We start from the raw sequence: 22,496 nt of genomic DNA on the forward strand, positions 1-22,496 counted from the left end.
TCACACTGGATAAGAGAGTCTGCTAAATTACCAAAATGTAAGCCCTCAGAGCTCATTCTCGCCACTTAGTAATTCTCAGGGTGATCGTTTGCCACTGCCAAAGAATTCATATTACCATGTGCATCAGCAACCCCACAGGACCCATCCACTGGCTCCCTGTGGTGTTGTAATACTAGGTTATTAACTTGGGAGCACACCCAATTGTTCATTGCCGTTTTAATTTGGACCCCACAGTAATTGAGTGAGAGGCCTATTATATGATTCAATGGAGGAGAGCGGACATACAAAAGCTACAACTCAGGAGCTGTTGTAATGAATGTCCTCCACGTACAGAAGCTACATCTCAAGGAGCTGTTGTAATGAATGCCCTCCATGTACAGAAGCTACATCTCAGGAGCTGTTGTAATGAATGCCCTCTACGTACAGAAGCTACATCTCAAGAGCTGTTGTAATGAATGCCCTTTACGTACAGAAGCTACATCTCAGGAGCTGTTGTAATGAATGTCCTCCACGTACAGAAGCTACATCTCAAGAGCTGTTGTAATGAATGCCCTCTACGTACAGAAGCTACATCTCAGGAGCTGTTGTAATGAATGTCCTCCACGTACAGAAGCTACATCTCAGGAGCTGTTGTAATGAATGCCCTTTACGTACAGAAGCTACATCTCAAGAGCTGGGGTACTGCCAAGGGCCCCTTTCAGGCTTTCAGAAGCAGCAGTTCAGTGAGGGTTTATTGGTTCTGAAATGTGTGAGAACGCTGGGAGTTGGGACAATAGAGCTGCAGACACGGCCAGGAACGGCTACAGCCCTCCATTCTTTATTCTCCACTTCAGACGGAGTGGAGGCCATCGAAGAAGAGACTATCTCAATGCACCTGGGTTATATTAGGTATATTCAATAAGAAAGTGATATCAGAGGTTAGTGAATCTCTATCCACTCCACTCTTGTGCAACCTCCATACCCATCCTGAATCACACGCCATCAACGCCATTCCAATGGATGTGGCCCCTCTTTTGTTTCAGAGAAATGGAGGCAGGCTGTGATCAGACATTTTCTAATCTGTGTTTCCATAGTCACCCACCCCCCCACCCTGACGTGCTACGGGTGCTTTTTCCCTGACAATTTATGTTGGCCGCCAGCTCGTCGACTGGGATCGCCACTCTCTTTGCATAACAGGAAGAACGCAATGACTTCGTAAACATAGGAGATGAATAACAAGCCCTGGTTCCACGTGGCGGTGGGCAGGAGGGACGATAACGCCGGGGTCATTCGGTGTCCAATCTGCTCCACACTCTACTTCCCGGAACGGTGAGTGTATCTGGCAAAAGACGGGACGCCCACACTCCAGAGGTACTTTGAGTAAGAACCGCCGCAGGCCATGCTTCCCTTGAGTGGACATCTGCTATGTACAGTACAGTGTGACATCCTCCAGACTTACATTAGGGGTGCACCAGATTCTCACCACACCAGAGGACTTAATAGGGGCAAAGGGCTTACAGTACTTTCTCATGAATACCTAACACTGACTTTATTGTTGACCTTTTGGGAATATACCCAGGCAGTTTTTCTCTCTCACTAAACCGAAGAAATAAACAGGGCCAGAGGAAAGATTGGCGGAGGTGAGCTGCGTTTCCGGATTGTCACTCCTCGTTAAGTGGTGATGCCCTGTCTGGCTCTAGCTGGCTGGGACGTCAGGGCTCCCCTGTCTACATTACTATACCTCCACATCTGCTGGCATGTTCGGACCCTCTCTGATCTCTGTTGATGACACACCGGCCCTGCCCTGATGTCAGTCACTCACAGAGGGTGACCCAGGATAACCGGACAGCAGCTGCCATCGCGGGTAGAAGGGAAAGGGGTCACCACGAACAAAAATGAAAAAGACTGCGCCTCAACCTCATACTGAAATTGGATACTGGGCCTCGTTTCGAGGCCGGCTGTCAGACATGTCAAAGGCATTGCTGAACTACGTTGTATACATTCGAGTCGAGAGAGAAAAAAACACACACTTGAGTCATGCAGAGTTTAGCAACGCTTTATTTTACTTATACTGATTGATGAGGTCTGCATCCCCCCCACGCAACAATTAAGTTTTATTTAAAGCGTCCGTGCCCATATTCTGTGTTCATGAGAGCCATTTAAAATATTTGCTCTGTCACTTTCTGCTAAGATTAATCCTGTTCCCAGCAGGTCAGGAATGTGTCAGCGTGCCCATCCATCCATCAGTCTAAACAGCATGCCATTGCCCAGTGCAAATACTGTCCTTAAACAAAACACTTTATACAGCGCTACAAGTATACCTCTCCATTTAACAAGGTACATAAGAGGCCCAGGAAAACACCACTAAATAATGTCAATTTCTGACAGCTTGAGCCTGCTTCAGTAAAACCATTTCTGATTGACTTATTTTGAGATGTTGCTAGTTGTACTTGATGTCAAAGGTTCACTGTACCCTAATCTGAAGAGTTGGTGAGGCACGCATAGTTGGGGAAATTGCTCAGTGAGTAAAGTTTGAGATGTTGACCTGTGCCGTTGACAACCCAGCTTTGAATTGCACTTCTGACATTCAACATTTTCACTCGCCTGAAGCTTCAAATATCTAAATCAGTGGCAAAATCCAGTTTCTTTTCTTATTCAGTTGGAGGGAAACACTAGGTTTGGGCGATATACCGTTGATACCATATACCGGGGTATTTAAAAATACCAACGGTATGACTTTCAATACTGTTCAAACGTTTTTTTTGTGCTACGCCACTGTTTATATCTATAAGTATAACTATAAGAAATCTAAGATGTGTGAAATTATATCAAACTCAGGGCTCCAGCTATGCATTTGGTTTGCTAACTTAGGCCGTCATTGTAAATAAGAATTTGTTAACTGACTTGCCTAGTTAAATAAAGGTAATATATATATATATATATATATATATATATATATATATATAATAATAATAACCTGGCTAGCTAAGTGGCCAGATGTCTAGATCAAGTTTCTTGGTTACAGCAGAGACATTCAATCCCCTCCTGGATCGAGAACCCTGTTGCCAAAATTGTGACGGTTTGAAAATCTGCCCTACCATAGAAAACACACATCTATCAACACCTCCTAGCATAATTCCATTAAAAAATAAGTTTAGCAGCCAAGGAACAATCATGTACTTTATGGTTTAAAAATGACATTTTTCCAGAGCTTGACATACATATTCCATGTGCTTAGGCCAGAAAATTGTGATTTTGAAGGGCTGTGAAAATGCCACGTTGTTAATCACACTTTGTCATTTGTGATCTGGAAACTGTTGACTTTTGTCCTCAGAAGTCCTCTGTTAGCGCCAATGACTAAGTACCGCATCAATCAAATTCAACAACTTAATTTCAAGCAGACAGACACACAGAGGATTAAAAGTGAGAGAATCTGGACAGATTCTTCTTCATGTTGCTGTACATGATGCTGAGGCGTCCGATGGCCTTGGTATGCTCCTCGTCCACCTCCTCCTTCAACCGTTGCTGGTCCTTTAGACACTTGTCCCAGTCCTCCTTCTGTCTGTCTATGGTCACCTGCAACTAGGTGCTCTAAGGTGCACAACACACAGGGATCTGGGTCAGGCTCGAAGACCAAAAAAAATCTGAACTAGACAAAAATGAAATTGGAAATGAAAACCCTCTTGTTGGGGAGACTTGGGTGGCACTCTGTTTCAAACAGCCATCTCCTGTTAGATGCCAAATGATCCGCCCCTGGGCCCGGTTTCCCGAAAGCATCTTAAAACCAAGTTCATCGTTAGAATCTTTGTAGGAGCATTGGTAAATCCCTGAGTTGTTTTCCCAAACCCATTAGAACTAATGTTGCACTTGAAAACAATCTTTATTTACTAACTGTCTCAGATCACTCTTAGAACAGCTAAGTGCATTGTTAGGTGCTTTTTTTGCCCTTCCACATAACTTTATACATAGAAGATCTCTGCTAAACACAGACTCAAGATGTTTATCTGTCTCTCTGTAAACGCCTATAAATTCAGAACAAAGTTGACTACAAAGTTACCAAAGTCTTTGTATGTTACAGACAAGCGAAGAATAAAAATATGCTTCAAATGAAAACCCAGATGACTGTAATAAAAGGTAAATACAGAAATGAAATCTATTTCTTGTTCAATCAATTGAGTTCTATTTGGCTAATTGTAGGCTACTGTTTGTAATTTTTGCCTAAATATATTTCATGATGTGTAACAACATGCGAGCAATGATGTGTAGGCTGGGCATAAGCATTAGGTTAATAAGCCACCATAATATTTGCAGCCATAGCCTATATGTGATAATAGCTCTCTAGGAGCAGCAGCTGATCCTTCCTCAGTATTGTGGAATAATTATAATGTTAAGGTAAGATTTGAATGGACCAAGCTGATCCGTGAGCAGCGCTGCCTTTCTTTCCATCCTATCAGTAATGACACCTGCTCCAACGACAGACTTAGTGAAAGTTCTCCCTGCTTAGTGTTTTGGGAAACATAAGCGACTTCTTCGGTTGTTGTACGATGCCTTGTTCATACACTCGTAAGCTTAAGTTCCATCGATAACGGGAAACTGGGCCCTGGTCTGTTGTCACAATCCATGCCTGTGAATGGTTAAATCACTATTGGTAATTCATGGGCTTTGAAGAGAGCCTGTGTCTTTACTTGGTCTGCCTCTAGCTCCCTCTCCTGGATCCTGTGTGACGTGTGATTCCCATCCTCCACTGTAGAAAAACACAATGAACAATGTAACATTCAAGTACTTTCCAGCTTTATCAGTAAGGCACATTGAAATAATACAACGCAGTCAAGTAATCTGGAGAACACTACGATAGCATTCAATCAGTCCATATTTCAACTGCAATGGTTAGCAATTGAAAAATACACTGGCTAGGTCAGGAAGGGGCTTACATCGTGTGAGGGCCTCACAGAGGTGCCTATGCATGTGCTCTGAACATTTGGGCAACAACTCCTCATTGGTCTCCACCACCATTTTGTTCAGGTTGTCCAGGAAACGGCTCTCTCTGAATCCATGTTTTTCCTTTAAAAAAAAATCACAAAAACGTGTATGTTAGCAAAGATCAAATTACAATTAATCAATTGGTCAAATGACATATTATGGTGCAAGCTAAAAACTCACCTAAAAATTCACAAAATAGCAGATCTCCCCTTTTACGACACGCCATTGGCTTGGACTGAATATCACCAACATCTAATGGGAGACACAAACCATCAACATGTCATGTTGAGTAATTGATCATGTCAGATCAGTGGAGGCTGGTGGGGGGAGTTATAGGAGGACGGGCTCATTGTAATGGCTGGTATGGAATAAATGGAAAGTGCTTCAAACATATGGAAACCTCCTATAGCTCCTCCTACCAGCCTCCTCTGTGTCAGATATATTGAAAAGAAACAACTTTATTTTCTATCGTAGGAGGACTAGGGCTAGCAGTCAACACTGTGGTCAATTCCATTTAAACTCAAGGAATTGTGTCCCCACCTTAGAGGAAAAATTGTAAAATGTTCCACATATCTGTCATTGACAGTCAAATTAGAATTACATTTCAATTTAGCTCCTGAATTGAGAAAAAAAGGAAACTACACAAGGACACGGTGAGGCTGCCTAACAGATCTGGGACCAGGTTAGAGGCTATCTAAAAGATCTGGTACCAGGTTAGAGACTGCCTAACAGATCTGGGACCAGGTTAGAGGCTGCCTAACAGATCTGGGACCATGTTCGTACAGATCTGCCACCACGTTAGAGGCTGCCTAACAGATCTGGGACCAGGTTAGAGGATGCCTAACAAATCTGGGACCAGGTTAGAGGTTGGCTAACAGATCTGGGACCAGGTTAGAGGCTACTAGTCTTGGTACCAGTCCGTTTGGCTATCATTCCAAACCTTGACACTCCTGTCATGCTAAACATACAAATAAAATCTTTGGCATTTGACACAGAGTAATTGGTCCTGTGTGGCTCAGTTGGTAGAACATTGTGCTTGCAACGCCTGGGTTGTGGGTTCAATTCCCACGGGGGACCAGTATGAAAATGTATGCACTCACTACTGTAAGTTGCTCTGGATAAGAGCGTCTGCTAAAATTACAAAAATGTTGTACATACATGGAGTGAAATGTTAGCGAGCTAAAAAGATTGGCACCCAGTATTCGTACATTCTGCAACATATGACTCTCTCGAGTTCTGTAGGTTAGCTAGCTAAGTTAAATGCGATGTATGGTAACATAATAATGAACTCACCTATGGCTAGCTTGTCCATAGTCACGCGTTAAAACACACAAATCCCGACAACACGTGAAATAACGTTACTTTGTTTAGAATTGAGTAAGCTGGCTTTAGCAGCCTCTTTTCGCTATAGCCTAGCTACAGAAGATATAAATGCTTAGTAGCTATTTACATGCAAGTTATCATACGTAGTTGTGCATATATTTTTGGTTATTCTAACAAAAACCTAAACTGTAATTGTAGTCAGTTGATTTGACGTCAGCTGAAGTAAATATTCACACTACTTCCGGGTACGAGGTCTTGGATCAAACCAAACCTCCCAAAACGGGGAGCACACTTAGAGGCATACCAATGCTGATTCTAAGGTACCAGTAGGTACAGTTCCGTAGCATCAATCATCACTTTTGTGAATGTATACTATGGGTGTAGCCTACACATTTAGCAGCACATTTCCATCTTCAATGGTTTAGTATTTAATCTCTCTCTCTCAATTCAATTCAAAGGGCTTTATTGGCATGGGAAACATATGGTAGCATTGCCAAAGCAAGTGAAATAGATAAACAAAAGTGAAATAAACAATAAAATTAACAGTAGACATTACACTCACAGAAGTTTCAAATGTCATATTATGGCTATGTACAGTGTTATAATGATGTGCAAATTCCCCTCTCTCTCTCTCTGTGTGTCTGTGTGTATGATAAGGCATTTAAACAGCTGCATTGTTATTGACGAAATGCCATTTATTTCAGGGTGTAAATCTCAATGCAAGGATAATGATGGAGGACAGGAGGTCTTGCATGAGTTAGGACTGCAGATGTCAGTCTTGTTCTATGGTGTGGCTTTATCAGTGAGTTCCCCACAGCCACATAAAGTCTAACACTGAGGATGTGGCTGATGAGTCACCTCTGCATTGCCTATAATACAATAAATTGAAGTGTCTCATAACAGAGTGATAGTCCATTTACATCTATAGAATTCCCGTACCCCATTCAGGTTGACGACAGTGGTAATTAGAAGGATTGGCCATCATTTAGAGGGATTTCATCATGTGATACCTTATTGTGTGTGTCTGCCATGGATTTAGAATTGAAACATTATGCTGTGTGTACAATGTCGGCCATAGCAGGAAATAGTAGATATCTGAATATGACTTTAAAAGTGAGATTATACACTACACGCAATAGTACATTAACTTCAGTAAATTAAATACTATAATATTATGGGCCACTGTATCCCACAAAGACCACCAAGTTGTATTTTTATTTAACCATTATTTTACCAGGCAAGTTGACAGAACACATTCTCATTTACAGCAACGACCTGGGAAATAGTTACAGGGGAGAGGAGGGGGGATGAATGAGCCAAAGATAAGTACAAAGTACAGTACGTGTAGAGACTAGATGATTTAGTGGGCTCATTCTTCAAAAGTCATGCAGATATAATATACAGAGAAGAAGTTTGAGAGTATCACTTGATGTTATGCTAATTCTGGCGAGGAGCGGAAGACTTGTTTTACTGAAGAAAAAGTCTGTTCACATAATTTGCCACTAGGTGAAAACAAGGTCCAGTTTTATAATTGCCAGTTTGGTTAATGAGACACTGGTTAGTAAATTAATTTAGTATCTAAATGTAAATATCTCACCTCTTCTCAGTGTAGGCATATTTAGAGACAAGGACTCCTGGCAAGACCACATTAAGAACGGGGTTGTTTGGGGGCTAGTGTTGCATGTTCAGACTTCCAACATTTGTTCTAAAAGAGGTGGCCGCATTTACTCACAATTGTCACTTCCACATAAAATAAAGTCTTCAGACATGCACTAATTACCGTCCTAGCTAAATAGTTGTTAGCCTATCCGCCCCATTGATTTTGATCCGAGGCTACTAGATATTGCAGTCATGAGCAGTTCTTGTGGCAATTGATTGACTGCCATCGCAGAGTGCTCCAGGGCCCATTGGAAAAAAGAGTGCGTTCAGTAAACTTTGACGTTCGTGAAAATAAGTTGGGGTGCTTTTAAATTGATTGCCTACAAACAAGGTCAGATGAGCATGAAATAATGCCAAAACAACACGGACACACTACACAGTATGACAACGTCATAACCAATATTCCCTTGATGTGCAGCTGTGCAGGCAAATAATATTTATGATAGATCAAATATTTTGTTAAAGACTAAAAATACTTATGTATAATAGGCTGCAATGTAATGTATTGTATTATAGATACATTGTAGTACACTCGCAGAATTTGAGAGTTTAAGAGTATAACATTATTATTGTGATGGTAAAAATGTAATTAGACATCAACAGCCATGAAATATATACATATATATAAAAACTGCCAATGTCAATTTCCTCAATAAAGCATAGACCCACATTATTAATTTACAGTTGTTGAATTATATATACCTTATTTTTCACTGGTACATTTGTAATGAAATATATTTTTTAAATTAATTATATTTTCATTGACTTTGTGTAAAAGGATGAATAGGATGTCATTTTTTTTCTTATAGTTGAGAGTGAATTAATTACACCTAAAGAAATGTGGCCTACATATTGGGAGTGAGGACCGCAAACTGAACTAAAGCCACAAAAAACTGCACGAACGATGACACTGTCTTTGCCCATTATTATCTGCCAGGGTTGTGTTCCCAGATTCCAGTTAGGTTCGCATGCAATAGTCCCTTGCATGAGCCATGTCATGTGTTTAGACTCATATGTCTCACAGGTCTATTAAGTGAATACAGCAACAGGGGTGATCTCTTCTTTGCACACCCGTTCTGAAATAGAATAGCTTTTCAAGGCCAAATAACACAAAGTGTATTGTTTTCAAATAGTAAAAAAAAAAGTTACATTTTTAAAAAGTTTCCGGAAATATTTACAGAATAAATAACATCGACAATATTTCTGAATAAAAGGTGTAAAAAATGTTCAATACTTTAACAATGTGCTTAACATTAAATGTTTTATAAGAAATTCCTATACAATTTCAAATGTGTAGTCATATTTAACTATACATTAATTCAATGAACTACAGGTTACAGGTTAGTTAGATGTACATGTCATTTATTTCTCTTTATAAACCGGGTTTGAGCCCTGAATGCTGATTACGTTGGTAACCAGTTTATAATAGCAATAAGGAACCTCGGGGGTTTGCGGTATATGGCCAATATACCACGGCTAAGGGCTGTATCCAGGCACTCCGCTTTGTGTCATGCATAAGAACATCCATAAACCGTGGTATATTGGCCATATACCAAACACCCTCATGCCTTATTGCTTAAGTATTTCCCTCCATAGCATATAGCTTTGTTTCATAGACCTCCACACACAGCATGTGAAACCACAGGCTTGCTCTTCACTTGCTCAGACTGCAGTAAATTGGCTGAGGTCCTGGAGCATTGAGTCCTTAGACAAACGGTGAGTGTTCTGTGGGAGGTCTGTACGAGTGGTTTACAAAACATACCCATCGGGCCTGTTAGCATGGTGATGGCTTAGAAAACACAGCTCTTTTTTTCTCCCCCTCCACACAGCCCCTAACGACGGTGCTGCTCACATTACCCAATGGGTTTAATTATGTTGCATTACATTGCTCTCTCTCTCACTCACTCCTCCTCTCTTTCTCTCTCTGGCTCTGGTCATGATCTCTGGGCCCTTGGAGAAGGCCAGAGGGACCATGGTGCTTGGCGTTCACAGCATGCTGAGCGCCACTGACTGTGGCTCTAAACAGGTGGGGGGCGGAGGGGGTGGATGGGGAGGATTACTCACTGCCTAGGCCCCTAGGCGTGGCCCCTCCTTCCGTACACCCACCTGCCCCCCTCTTCCCCTCTCTTCCTCAGCCAGTCAGTCAGCTCACTGCAGTTCCCTGGGCACTGAACAGGTCAGTCGTCCTGGTGCCACTCTATTCTGGAGGCTGCTCCTGATCTGCCCACCACAACTCTGCCAGGGAGAGAGAGAGAGAGAGAGAGAAAGAGGCCTCAGGAAATAACTGGAGCCCCGGTAATAGTGGCACCTCACGAGGCACGGTGGAGCATGACGCTGCCCTGCTGTCACATCCTCATCCAGGGCCGAGGAAGCAAGAGGACGAGCGGTGGAAGGAAGCAGCAAGAAGCAGCAGCAGACACGTAGCTCAGCCTGAAAATCAACATATGTAGTCATCATGTGCTTTTTGGGAAAAAATATTTTTTATCCGCCAAGCAACCTTGTCAGCCGCATCTTGCGATATGTAAACTGCCTTTCCTTGGAGTGGAACGATTGTGTCGTTTACGATTAGCGTTCTCAGCGGGCCCCGGTTTGGTGCTGTCCCCGAGATTAGCGGGCCGCTGTGCTGTCACTTCTCCCACAGGGACGTCCGCTGTAACGATAATCCAACCAAAGTATTGCCTCATCCGAATGGCGCGGTGTCCAAGTCAACTGCCGGCAACAGGCAGGGAGAGGCCCAAACCTGTTGAGGCATACCCTCCGCACCACGATGGCAATCAAAGTGACAGCCACGGGACAGAAAGTGGGAACATTTTCTTTGTGTGAGCGAAATAAGTCCCCCCTCTTCCCTCTGAAACCCCGCACCCCCTCTTCTCCCCCTTTACCATGTCGTCGGAGGAGCGGGGGCCGCGCGCGGTCTTGAAGGATGGGAAGTTTTTTTGTGGGGCCGTGATTTTTGACGTTGGACAGAGGGGGCGCCCGGGGGGCGGTTGTATTTGGAGAGTTGCCTCGTCAGATTAGATGCATGCTGGCTGGGTTTGATGGCCAACCTGGAAAGACAAGCCCTGCCAGGCACAGACTGCTCAGGCACATGATGTCAGGAGGACACAAAATTATCCACCGCGAGACCAAGGAGACAGATGACACCCAGCAGGAAGGGAGAGCCAAATCTGTAAGCATCCACAATCCAGCTGGCTAGCCCTAGGGTACCTGTCTCTCTGAAGTGGAATCTGCATCATCCCATGAGCTGTCAAATTAGCTCACGGGATTGGAAATGCTGAAAAGATTTGGTCCCTCCTAGTGAGGAGGGGTTAATATAAAATGTTATTAATTATTCTTTGCTTCCTGTCATGAGAAGAAACAAAAACAGAAGTATGTAGAGAACAACAGAAATTTGTAGAGAACAACATAAGTATGTAAGTATGTGGGGAACAACCGAAATATGTAAGTATGTGGGGAACAACCGAAATATGTAGAGAACAACAGAAATATGTAGAGAACAACATAAGTATGTAAGTATGTAGGGAACAACAGAAATATGTAGAGAACAATATAAGTATGTAAGTATGTAGGGAACAACAGAAGTGTGTAAGTATGTAGGGAACAACAGAAATATGTAGAGAACAACATAAGTATGTAAGTATGTAGGGAACAACCGAAATATGTAGGGAACAACATAAGTATGTAAGTATGTAGGGAACAACAGAAATATGTAGAGAACAACATAAGTATGTAAGTATGTAGGGAACAACAGAAGTGTGTAAGTATGTAGGGAACAACAGAAATATGTAAGTATGTAGGGAACAACAGACGTGTGTAAGTATGTAGGGAACAACAGAAATATGTAAGTATGTAGGGAACAACAGAAGTATGTAGAGAACAACAGAAGTATGTAGGGAACAACAGAAGTATGTAGGGAACAACAAAAGTATGTAGGGAACAACAAAAGTATGTAGGGGACAACAGAAGCAGGTAGGGAACAACAGAAGTATGTAGGGGACAACAGAAGCAGGTAGGGAACAACAGAAGCAGGTAGGGAACAACAGAAGTATGTAGAGAACAACAGAAGTATGTAAGGAACAACAGAAGTATGTAGGGGACAACAAAAGTATGTAGGGAACAACAAAAGTATGTAGGGGACAACAGAAGCAGGTAGGGAACAACAGAAGCAGGTAGGGAACAACAGAAGTATGTAGGGAACAACAGAAGACAGGCTTCCTTCTGTGTGGACCTGTGGAGGAGAGTATCCCATTTCTCTCTCTCTCTCTCACACACACACACACACACACACACACACACACACACACACACACACACACACACACACACACACACACACACACACACACACACACACACACACACACACACACACACACACACACACACACACACACACACACACACACCTGTGGAGGAGAGTATCCCATTTCTCTCTCTCTCTCTCTCACACACACACACAGAAATATGTAAGTATGTAGGGAACAACAGAAGTATGTAGGGAGCAACAGAAGTATGTAGGGAACAACAGAAGTATGTAGGGAACAACAGAAGTATGTAGGGAACAACAGAAGTATGTAGGGAACAACAGAAGTATGTAGGGAACAACAGAAGTATGTAGGGAACAACAGAAGTATGTAGAGAACAACAGAAGTATGTAGGGGACAACAGAAGTATGTAGGAAACAACGGAAGCAGGTAGGGAACAACAGAAGTCTGTAGGGAACAACAGAAGTATGTAGGAAACAACAGAAGCAGGTAGGGAACAACAGAAGTATGTAGGGAACAACAGAAGTATGTAGGGGACAACAGAAGCAGGTAGGGAACAACAAAAGTATGTAGGGGACAACAGAAGCAGGTAGGGAACAACAGAAGACGGTAGGGAACAACAGAAGTATGTAGGGAACAACAGAAGACAGGCTTCCTTCTGTGTGGACCTGTGGAGGAGAGTATCCCATTTCACATGCACTTTATATACACACACACACACACACACACACACACACACACACACACACACACACACACACACACACACACACACACACACACACACACACACACACACACACACACACACACACACACACAGTGCCAGAGGCAAGTTTACGATTACTGCCAGTGTTAAGCAGTCTCTTAGGAGAGACGCACTGTGTTGGTGGAAAAATACATTTCCAATAAGCCTTTCCCCTCCCTTGTCCTCATTCTAAGAAAAAAACATAACATTTTAAACATTATTTTATTTTTAAACATTATTTAATTTACATCTAAACAGATTGTTTTTATTGTTCAGAAATAATATGAGACAAAGGATTTTTGATGACATTTTATTTTAATCAAATGTAGGTCTTGAAAGGAGTTAAAATAGATTAATTAGAACCGTTTGCTTCTGCTGTACACAGTAGGTGCTTTTGAATGGGGGAAAATCCACGTGAGATGTTAGTGTTAAAGAAGCGAGATGTTACAAATTCAAGTACAGATTATTAATTGAAACATAATTTAATTTCTGTTTTCTAAGATCTCAACTGTTAGAGTAAAAAATATTAGAATAAGAGTCATGTAAAAAATACAGTACACATTAGCCAGCAAAACATCTCTATCAAAGAGCGGGTCGTCTTTGGACAGGGCGACATGCTCGTACAGTAGACCCCTCAGAGGGGGACAAGTGACTGCCGTCCCTGTGTGTGACGTGACCCCCTTCGGAGAGGCGCGTCCTGCCCGAGAGAGACGGGGGAGGGGGGGGGGGGCGTGAGATGGGACCTGACAGGAGTTTAGTGCTGGTGTCCGCCATGGTGGGGGACAGCGGCCTCCTTGAGGGAGATGCTGTCGTCCGTGCGTCCCAGAGTTGTTGCTCTCTTTCACTTTCGTGCCTCTTCCCTCTCTCTCCATCTGACTCTTGAGGTCTGTGAGGTAGGAAGGAAGGACGGGAGCCCTCAGGTCAGGAGAAGCTCTGTGGTTGTCCAGATCTTTGTTGCCTGCTACACCATGTCGTCTTGTAGCTTACATTCAGTAGCCCTTCAGCAATGACAGTGGGAGGCAAAGAGCAGTGATAGCGCCCCCTGCCTGATGCCTGTGTATTTGTGTGTGCGCCGATGTGTGTGTGTACCCTGGTGGGAGTGTATCCTTATGCCTGTGTGTGTGCAAACAAATGTGTGTGAGGGTATCAATTTGAATGCGTGTCAGTGGGTGTGTGTGTGTGTAAGGATGGACGCAGGCCAGGTTCCTCCCCGAGGGAGGAGTGGGAGCAGCAGCTCCAGTTATTAATCCTGCTGGCTGCGGGAGAGGTGTCACTGAGCGGACCAGGGGGCTACGAGCCACGAGGCACTCTGCTAACGTCTCTCCCTCTCTCATCTTCTCTCTCTCGCTCCTCTCTGTGTCCCTTGAGGTGATCGCCAACTGTCTTTGACTAAACTTCCGCCATCCTCACAGCTGACATATTTTATGAAAGGGAGTGAAAGGGAGATATTATGAGCGTAATGGAGGGTTCTAGGGCAAGGACTATCACACTGTGTCACCATAAAAAGAACCAACCACCCCAAAAATTGAAGACGAATCCACCATTTTTAACTGGGGAGAATGCATTTGGATTCCCACATAGACCCAGGGAGTTTTTATGAGTCACGAGTCGTTGGAATTATCCACATTAATACTGCCAAGAATATCAATCCATAGTATACAGCATTAACTGTGCACCATGAAATTGATCGAGATTTCAATGAATAGAAGTTCTCATCAGATTGGTTTTGATTCATCCTCTCACATTACTCAGGTATTATGTTAGCATTGAATATACTCTTCTCCAGATGATACCAAATCCATTGAAAACTAGGTGCCTCGTACACCTGCCTTGCTAAAGATCCATATCATTGACTTTGCAGTGCCGTAACTCCCCGTGAAATTACATTATGGCAAATAACACACCCCATTAGGCACAGGAATCATTCACTAGTGTGTATAGCCTGGCCATCACATTGGCTGTCCATCACATGTTTGTTTGTGTTTTATCTGTCGGCTCTGTGTTTTAACTCAGGCTCTGTGTGTAGTTAATCCGACCCTCTCTGCCTAGTCGTCGCCATTTTTACCTGCTGTTGCTGTGTTAACTGACTAGCTGCTGTTATCTCACCTGTTGTTTTAGCTAGCTCTCCCAATCAAGACCTGCAATCACTTTATGCCTTACTGTATGTCTCTCTCAAATATCAATATGCCTTGTATACAGTTGTTCAGGCTAGTTATCATTGTTTTGGTTTGCAATGGACCCCGTAGTTCCACTCTCCGTACCTCTGATACCTCCTTTGTCCCACCTCCCACACATGCGGTGACCTCACCCATTGAGACCAGCATGTCCAGAGATACAACCTCTCTTATCATCACCCAGTGCCTGGGCTTGCCTCCGCTGTACCCGTGCCCCACCATACCCCTGTCTGCACATTATGCCCAGAATCTATTCTACCACGCACATAAATCTGCTCCTTTTATTCCTTGTCCCCAATGCTCTAGGCGACCAGTTTTGATAGCCTTTAGCCGCACCCTCATCCTACTACTCCTCTGTTCCTCGGGTGATGTGGAGGTAAACCCAGGCCCTGCATGTCCCCAGGCACCCTCATTTGTTGACTTCTGTGATCGAAAAAGCCTTGGCCTCATGCATGTCAACATCAGAAGCCTCCTCCCTAAGTTTGTCTTACTCACCGCTTTAGCACACTCTGCCAACCCTGATGTCCTTGCCGTGTCTGAATCCTGGCTTAGGAAGGCCACCAAAAATTCTGAGATTTCCATACCCAACTATAACACTTTCCGTCAAGATAGAACTGCCAAAGGGGGAGGAGTTGCAATCTACTGCAGAGATAGCCTGCAAAGTTCTGTCATACTTTCCAGGTCTATGCCCAAACAGTTCGAACTTCTAATTTTAAAAACTAATCTCTCCAGAAATAAGTCTCTCACTGTTGCCGCCTGCTTACCGACCCCCCTCAGCTCCCAGCTGTGCCCTGGACACCATCTGTGAATTGATCGCTCCCCATCTAGCTTCAGAGTTTGTTCTGTTAGGTGACCTAAACTGGGATATGCTTAACACCCCGGCAGTCCTACAATCTAAGCTTGATGCCCTCAATCTCACACAAATCATCAAGGAACCCACCAGGTACAACCCTAAATCCGTAAACATGGGCACCCTAATAGACATTATCCTGACCAACTTGCCCTCCAAATACACCTCTGCTGTCTTCAATCAAGATCTCAGCGATCACTGCCTCATTGCCTGTATCCGCTACGGGTCCGCGGTCAAACGACCACCCCTCATCACTGTCAAACGCTCCCTAAAACACTTCTGCGAGCAGGCCTTTCTAATCGACCTGGCCCGGGTACCCTGGAAGGATATTGACCTCATCCTGTCAGTTGAGGATGCCTGGTCATTCTTTAAAAGTTACTTCCTCACCATATTAGACAAGCATGCTCCGTTCAAAAAAGAACAGATATAGCACTTGGTTCACTCCAGACCTGACTGCCCTCGACCAGCACAAAAACATCCTGTGGCGAACTGCAATAGCATCGAAGAGCCCCCGCGATATGCAACTGTTCAGGGAAGTCAGGAACCAATACACGCAGTCAGTCAGGAAAGCAAAGGCCAGCTTTTTCGAGCAGAAATTTGTATCCTGTAGCTCTGCACTACCTGAGCCACTTGTGTGGGTTGTAGACTCCGTCTCATGCTACCACTAGAGTGAGAGCACCGCCAGCATTCAAAGTGACCAAAACATCAGCCAGGAAGCATAGGAACTGAGAAGTGGTCTGTGGTCACCACCTGCAGAATCACTCCTGTTTTGGGGGGTGTCTTGCTAATTGCCTATAATTTCCACCTTTTGTCTATTCCATTTGCACAACAGCATGTGAAATTTATTGTCAATCAGTGTTGCTTCCTAAGTGGACAGTTTGATTTCACAGAAGTGTGATTGACTTGGAGTTACATTGTGTTGTTTAAGTGTTCCCTTTATTTTTTTGAGCAGTGTATATCCATCCTGCCCTGCCTATCTAAGGTCTTCGAAAGCCAAGTCAACAAACAGATCACTGACCATCTCGAATCCCACCGTACCTTCTCCGCTGTGCAATCCGGTTTCCGAGCCGGTCACGGGTGCACCTCAGCCACGCTCAAGGTACTAAACGATATCATAACCACCATCGATAAAAGACATTACTGTGCAGCCGTCTTCATCGACCTGGCCAAGGCTTTCGACTCTGTCAATCACCATATTCTTATCGGCAGACTCAGTAGCCTCGGTTTTTCTAATGACTGCCTTGCCTGGTTCACCAACTACTTTGCAGACAGAGTTCAGTGTGTCAAATCGGAGGGCATGTTGTCCGGTCCTCTGGCAGTCTCTACGGGGGTACCACAGGGTTCAATTCTCGGGCCGACTCTTTTCTCTGTATATATCAATGATGTTGCTCTTGCTGTGGGCGATTCCCTGATCCACCTCTACGCAGACGACACCATTCTGTATACTTCTGGCCCTTCCTTGGACACTGTGCTATCTAACCTCCAAACGAGCTTCAATGCCATACAACACTCCTTCCGTGGCCTCCAACTGCTCTTAAACGCTAGTAAAACCAAATGCATGCTTTTCAACCTTTCGCTGCCTGCACCCGTACGCCCGTCTAGCATCACCACCCTGGACGGTTCCGACCTAGAATATGTGGACATCTATAAGTACCTAGGTGTCTGGCTAGACTGCAAACTCTCCTTCCAGACTCATATCAAACATCTCCAATCCAAAATCAAATCTAGAGTTGGCTTTCTATTTCGCAACAAAGCCTCCTTCACTCACGCCGCCAAACTTACCCTAGTAAAACTGACTATCCTACCGATCCTCGACTTCGGCGATGTCATCTACAAAATAGCTTCCAATACTCTACTCAGCAAACTGGATGCAGTTTATCACAGTGCCATCCGTTTTGTTACTAAAGCACCTTATACGACCCACCACTGCGACCTGTATGCCCTAGTCGGTTGGTCCTCGCTACATGTTCGTCGTCAGACCCACTGACTCCAGGTCATCTACAAGGCTATGCTAGGTAAAGTGCCGCCTTATCTCAGTTCACTGGTCACGATGGCTACACCCACCAGTAGCACGCGCTCCAGCAGGTGTATCTCACTGATCATCCCTAAAGCCAAAACCTCATTTGGACGCCTTTCCTTCCAGTTCTCTGCTGCCTGCGACTGGAACGAATTGCAAAAATCTCTGAAGTTGGAGACTTTTATCTCCCTCAACAACTTTAAACATCTGCTATCCGAGCAGCTAACCGATCGCTGCAGCTGTACATAGTCCATCGGTATATAGCCCACCCAATTTACCTACCTCACCCCCCATACTGCTTTTATTTATTTACTTTTCTGCTCTTTTGCACACCAGTATCTCTACTTGCACATGATCATCTGATGATTTATCACTCCAGTGTTAATCTGCTAAATTGTAATTATTCGATTTATTGCCTACCTCCTCATGCCTTTTGCACACATTGTATATAGATTCTCTTTTTTCTACCATGTTATTGACTTGTTTATTGTTTACCCCAATGTGTAACTCTGTGTTGTTGTCTGTTCACACTGCTATGCTTTATCTTGGCCAGGTCGCAGTTGCAAATGAGAACTTGTTCTCAACTAGCCTACCTGGTTAAATAAAGGTGAAATAAATAAATAAAATAAAAAACATGCTTGCTAAAAAGCACCCACTACATATCTTAAGAATGAATGAATGGCTGCAGAGTGCAGCATGACAGCTGTGAAAGTCACAAGGGTAGTCCGCAAGGGCTGTAAAGAAGGCCATCCCTGGGACGACCGGGGATGGTGGTAGGCGGCGATAGAGTGGGTCCTAGAGGAGCACACTGGGCCTATTGTAATACCATCATCTCCATGGCCGTATAACTTCAACCATCATCCATCCAGCCCATCAACAGCATCTTTGATAGCGTACCAATCCGCCGCTGCCCTCAGGGCTTCTGGCGCCCAGTTCAAAGCGTGTGGGGAAACACGAGATAAGACGGGGGCCTCGTCGACCCCATTTTTGTCCTGTCTCGCTCACAAATGTCGATTTCACGCAGGCTTCTACCATATATGTTTTCAAAGGAGCCTGAGATCAGCTGTGTGATTGACTGAGGAGCTCCCCCATCCCTAGCATTAGCTCATTGCCAGGATGCTGGATGACTGTATTACGTCATGTCATGTTTCCAAGAGGGACACATCTGCAGGACATCGTACCTCTTGGTGTCCCCCCCCCGTCCTGTGTGTCCCCTGGGGTTGTTGTCGGGGGTGGCAACGTGAACAAATCCCTAGTCGAGGCTCAAAGACAGTATCCTTAAATCCTAGGACTTCGAGACCGTCTTTTGTGAGGAATGCCCCATAGGCTCTCTGAATAGATGTGCCCCACTCACTCTGTAATTTGGCAGTTGCAATCATTTGTCTTTCCTTCATCCACGGCTGCTTGACACAAAGCACTATTGCATGTTTACTCGAGACTAGTTAATATACTGAGGGGCGGCTGTACAGACACAGATTAATTAAGCCTGTTTCTGGTCTAAGCATGCAACAGCCCCTAACACTAACTAGAACCATTAACTGACCTCCTGAAGCAGCCTGGTAACTACAAGATCAACAAAAAATCCACCAAAGATCACAATGACTCATTTTGTATAAGAGAGGATGGAAAAATTGGGCCTAACCCTTCACATTGGTGACTTGAATCGCTAGACTAAGACTGCAAGAATCAAAGAGCCATCCCATGACATGAGTTTGATGTTCAGCAGAGCAGGCTCACTGAGGGGAAAGACTGAGACGTGGGGGGGGTGGAGTGAGCAGTGCGGTCGGGTGAGTGAGTGGGTGTCCCCTCTACCAGATTGCAGCTTCATGCCCCCAGTCCAGAATCAAGCCAGTGAGCGGTGAAGCACACACACACACAGACACACACACAGACACACACACACACACACACACACACCCACCCACCCACCCACTGGAAACAGCCAGGCACGAGTAAAAGGTGCACTTCTGCTTCATAATCATGTCCTGTCAAGGTTCATCCGTTACCGCCACCCCGGCTGGCTCACCTTGTGCCCGGGCTCTGCCATTTTGCCATGCTCAGTGAGGTGGACACTGGGAACTGTCTTTTGGTTTGGCTTCTATGATACAGTCAGTCCAGAGGTCAAATATGCGAAAGTACTGTCATTGCATCGTGTGGCTTTCGGTAAAAAGTGGAAATGCAAACTTGGGTTTAAAATGGAAGATAAACACATACTATTACTGTAAACTCCCTCCTCTTTCATACATACATGCATTTAGAATAGAGGTTAGTTAGGTAACACATAGTTACAGTTAATCATATCAAACCTTGTGTTGTTCTCCTAAATCTGTATCAGGGTGTGTTTTGCATTAGGGAAATGTGACAAGAAAAGGAGGGAAACAGTGCTGGGAGAAGAGGCTAATTTAACTCCAGGTTTAAATAAATGAGTCACCCCAAATTAAAACGGGCATTGTAATTAGGCGGAAATTAAAAATTCAGAGCCGGGTGACGGATATGCAGATGAGTTGAGCAGAAATGTTAATGAAGATGTTGTTATTATTCCCAGGGTGGTCATTATAGGGTAACGCTGAGGGCAATGACCTCCTCGTTCCCTCTCTTCACCCAGGAATGCAACTGGAGGCTTACAGCCATCCCTCTTGCATCCCCATTCTCTCAGCTTATTGCCCTCTCTTCCCTGAGCAGTGGCTTTTTAAAAGTATAGCCCTTGTCATGGGGCTTCAGATGCAATTACTTTTGGTATCACTTCTCGCGGGGCAGTGAGTCCCCCCTGAAGACATCCTATCAGAAACCATCAAGGCAGTATAAAGTTAAGTGGCATAGACCTGTGGGGAAGAGAGGCAAGGGTGCATGGAGTAGGAGACAAAATGCAGACGTAATATGCGACACATTCTTCAGAATTAGAATATGAGGACAACGAGTGGCCTCTCTGTCATCCAGTGACTATGCCCCAAGGCCAGGGTGTAGCCCATGACATGTCCTGGAGGAGTTCATTCCTGGCAAAATGTATGGAGACCCAGTCGCATGTTGGTTCTATTTAAAATATGTCCTTTATAATGTGCATGTTATTGCACCCGTACCCCACTGACTCCTAACAGCAGGGGTCTTAAAGAAAAAATACCAATCCTTTTGCAGCTTGAGAACAAAGCGCAGGACAAATCCACACAAGACAACTGAGAGGTTGAACTTATTCAGACATGGAGAATCGCAATCCTTGAGTCTCGCACGGGTATGTATTCCTCCCATCCCCCAACATCACTACGCCCCTCTCACCCCTTGCCCCCAAGCCAAATCCACAACACCCTGAATGAACACACACGCACGCACGCTCACTCGCACGCACACACACACACACACACACAGGACATCAGAGAGAGGCAGCCAGGAAGTGTGTGTGCAGCTGAGGCAGGTTGGGAGAGAGAGAGGGTGAGCAAAGGCTAATTCTGGAGCTGCCTGTGATCCGTGCTGAGTTAAGGTGTGATCCCATTGCCCCGGGATACACACATGCACTTTAGCACCTAGGCCGAATCAGCCGCACCTCTCTAACTGATGAAGTGAGTGAGTGCATCTCGTAAACTCCTCACCACACACCTGGGCTCATTCTGTGCTCCGCGGCATGGCTGCACCCCAGAGAGAACGAAGGACAAAAACTTCAGACAAGACCCCCCCCCCCCCCCCACCCATTCAGTGTTCACCTCCCTGAAGCTTACTGTTAGTACAGACGTTGCAATAAGACTCCATGCTGCTAGTACAGAAAGCTGCATTAAGACTATGTTTCTAATACAGAAGCTGCATTAAGACTCTGTGTTTCTAATACAGAAGCTGCATTAAGATTCTATGTTTCTAATACAGAAGCTGCATTAAGACTCTGTGTTTCTAATACAGAAGCTGCATTAAGATTCTATGTTTCTAATACAGAAGCTGCATTAAGACTCTGTGTTTCTAATACAGAAGCTGCATTAAGACTATGTTTCTAATACAGAAGCTGCATTGACTCTATGTTTCTAATACAGAAGCTGCATTGATTCTATGTTTCTAATACAGAAGCTGTCTGGAGATAAGGATAATACATCGTCAACAGACCAACTGGGCACCGACGTCAATTCAACATCTATTCCACGTTGGTTTAACCGAATTTAATTGATTCACCCTTGGAATGTAACCCTTGCTCACTCAACAATCTCATAAGATTCTCTGTACCTTTAAAGAGGAGAGGAAACTAGAGCAAAATGTCTTTCCCAACTTGCCTTCAAGCAATGGAAGTCTGAACCAATGACAGCACTAAAGTGTGTATAGAGAACATTGCCCCCCCCCCCCCCGCAGCCTGGTCCTCGCCTCTGCACTCGTGTAATAGCAATTGACAATCAGATGCCATCTTTATGGGTGCATGGTAGAATTGTCACTATCTGTAAGGGGATGATAAGGCAAGGCCTGTCAAAAGCGCTTATGACATGCTCACCCGCCCCCACACAGTGTTGATTTGTTTCATTGAATCAATCAGGGA

The 22,496-nt window shown here is 44.3% G+C and overlaps 1 long non-coding RNA gene across 1 annotated transcript; it reads right to left on the minus strand.

Annotated features, from left to right (window-relative positions):
* Positions 1-2,020: 2,020 nt before the first annotated feature.
* LOC129823038 (uncharacterized) lies at positions 2,021-6,532 on the minus strand. Its single transcript, XR_008754558.1, has 4 exons — positions 6,253-6,532; positions 5,140-5,211; positions 4,911-5,040; positions 2,021-4,723 (listed from the first exon to the last, which is right to left on the minus strand). It is a non-coding gene; the product is annotated as an uncharacterized LOC129823038 (long non-coding RNA).
* Positions 6,533-22,496: the final 15,964 nt, after the last annotated feature.

This window comes from Salvelinus fontinalis, chromosome 25 (assembly GCF_029448725.1).
Source record: "Salvelinus fontinalis isolate EN_2023a chromosome 25, ASM2944872v1, whole genome shotgun sequence".
Classification (NCBI taxonomy): Eukaryota; Metazoa; Chordata; class Actinopteri; order Salmoniformes; family Salmonidae; genus Salvelinus; species Salvelinus fontinalis.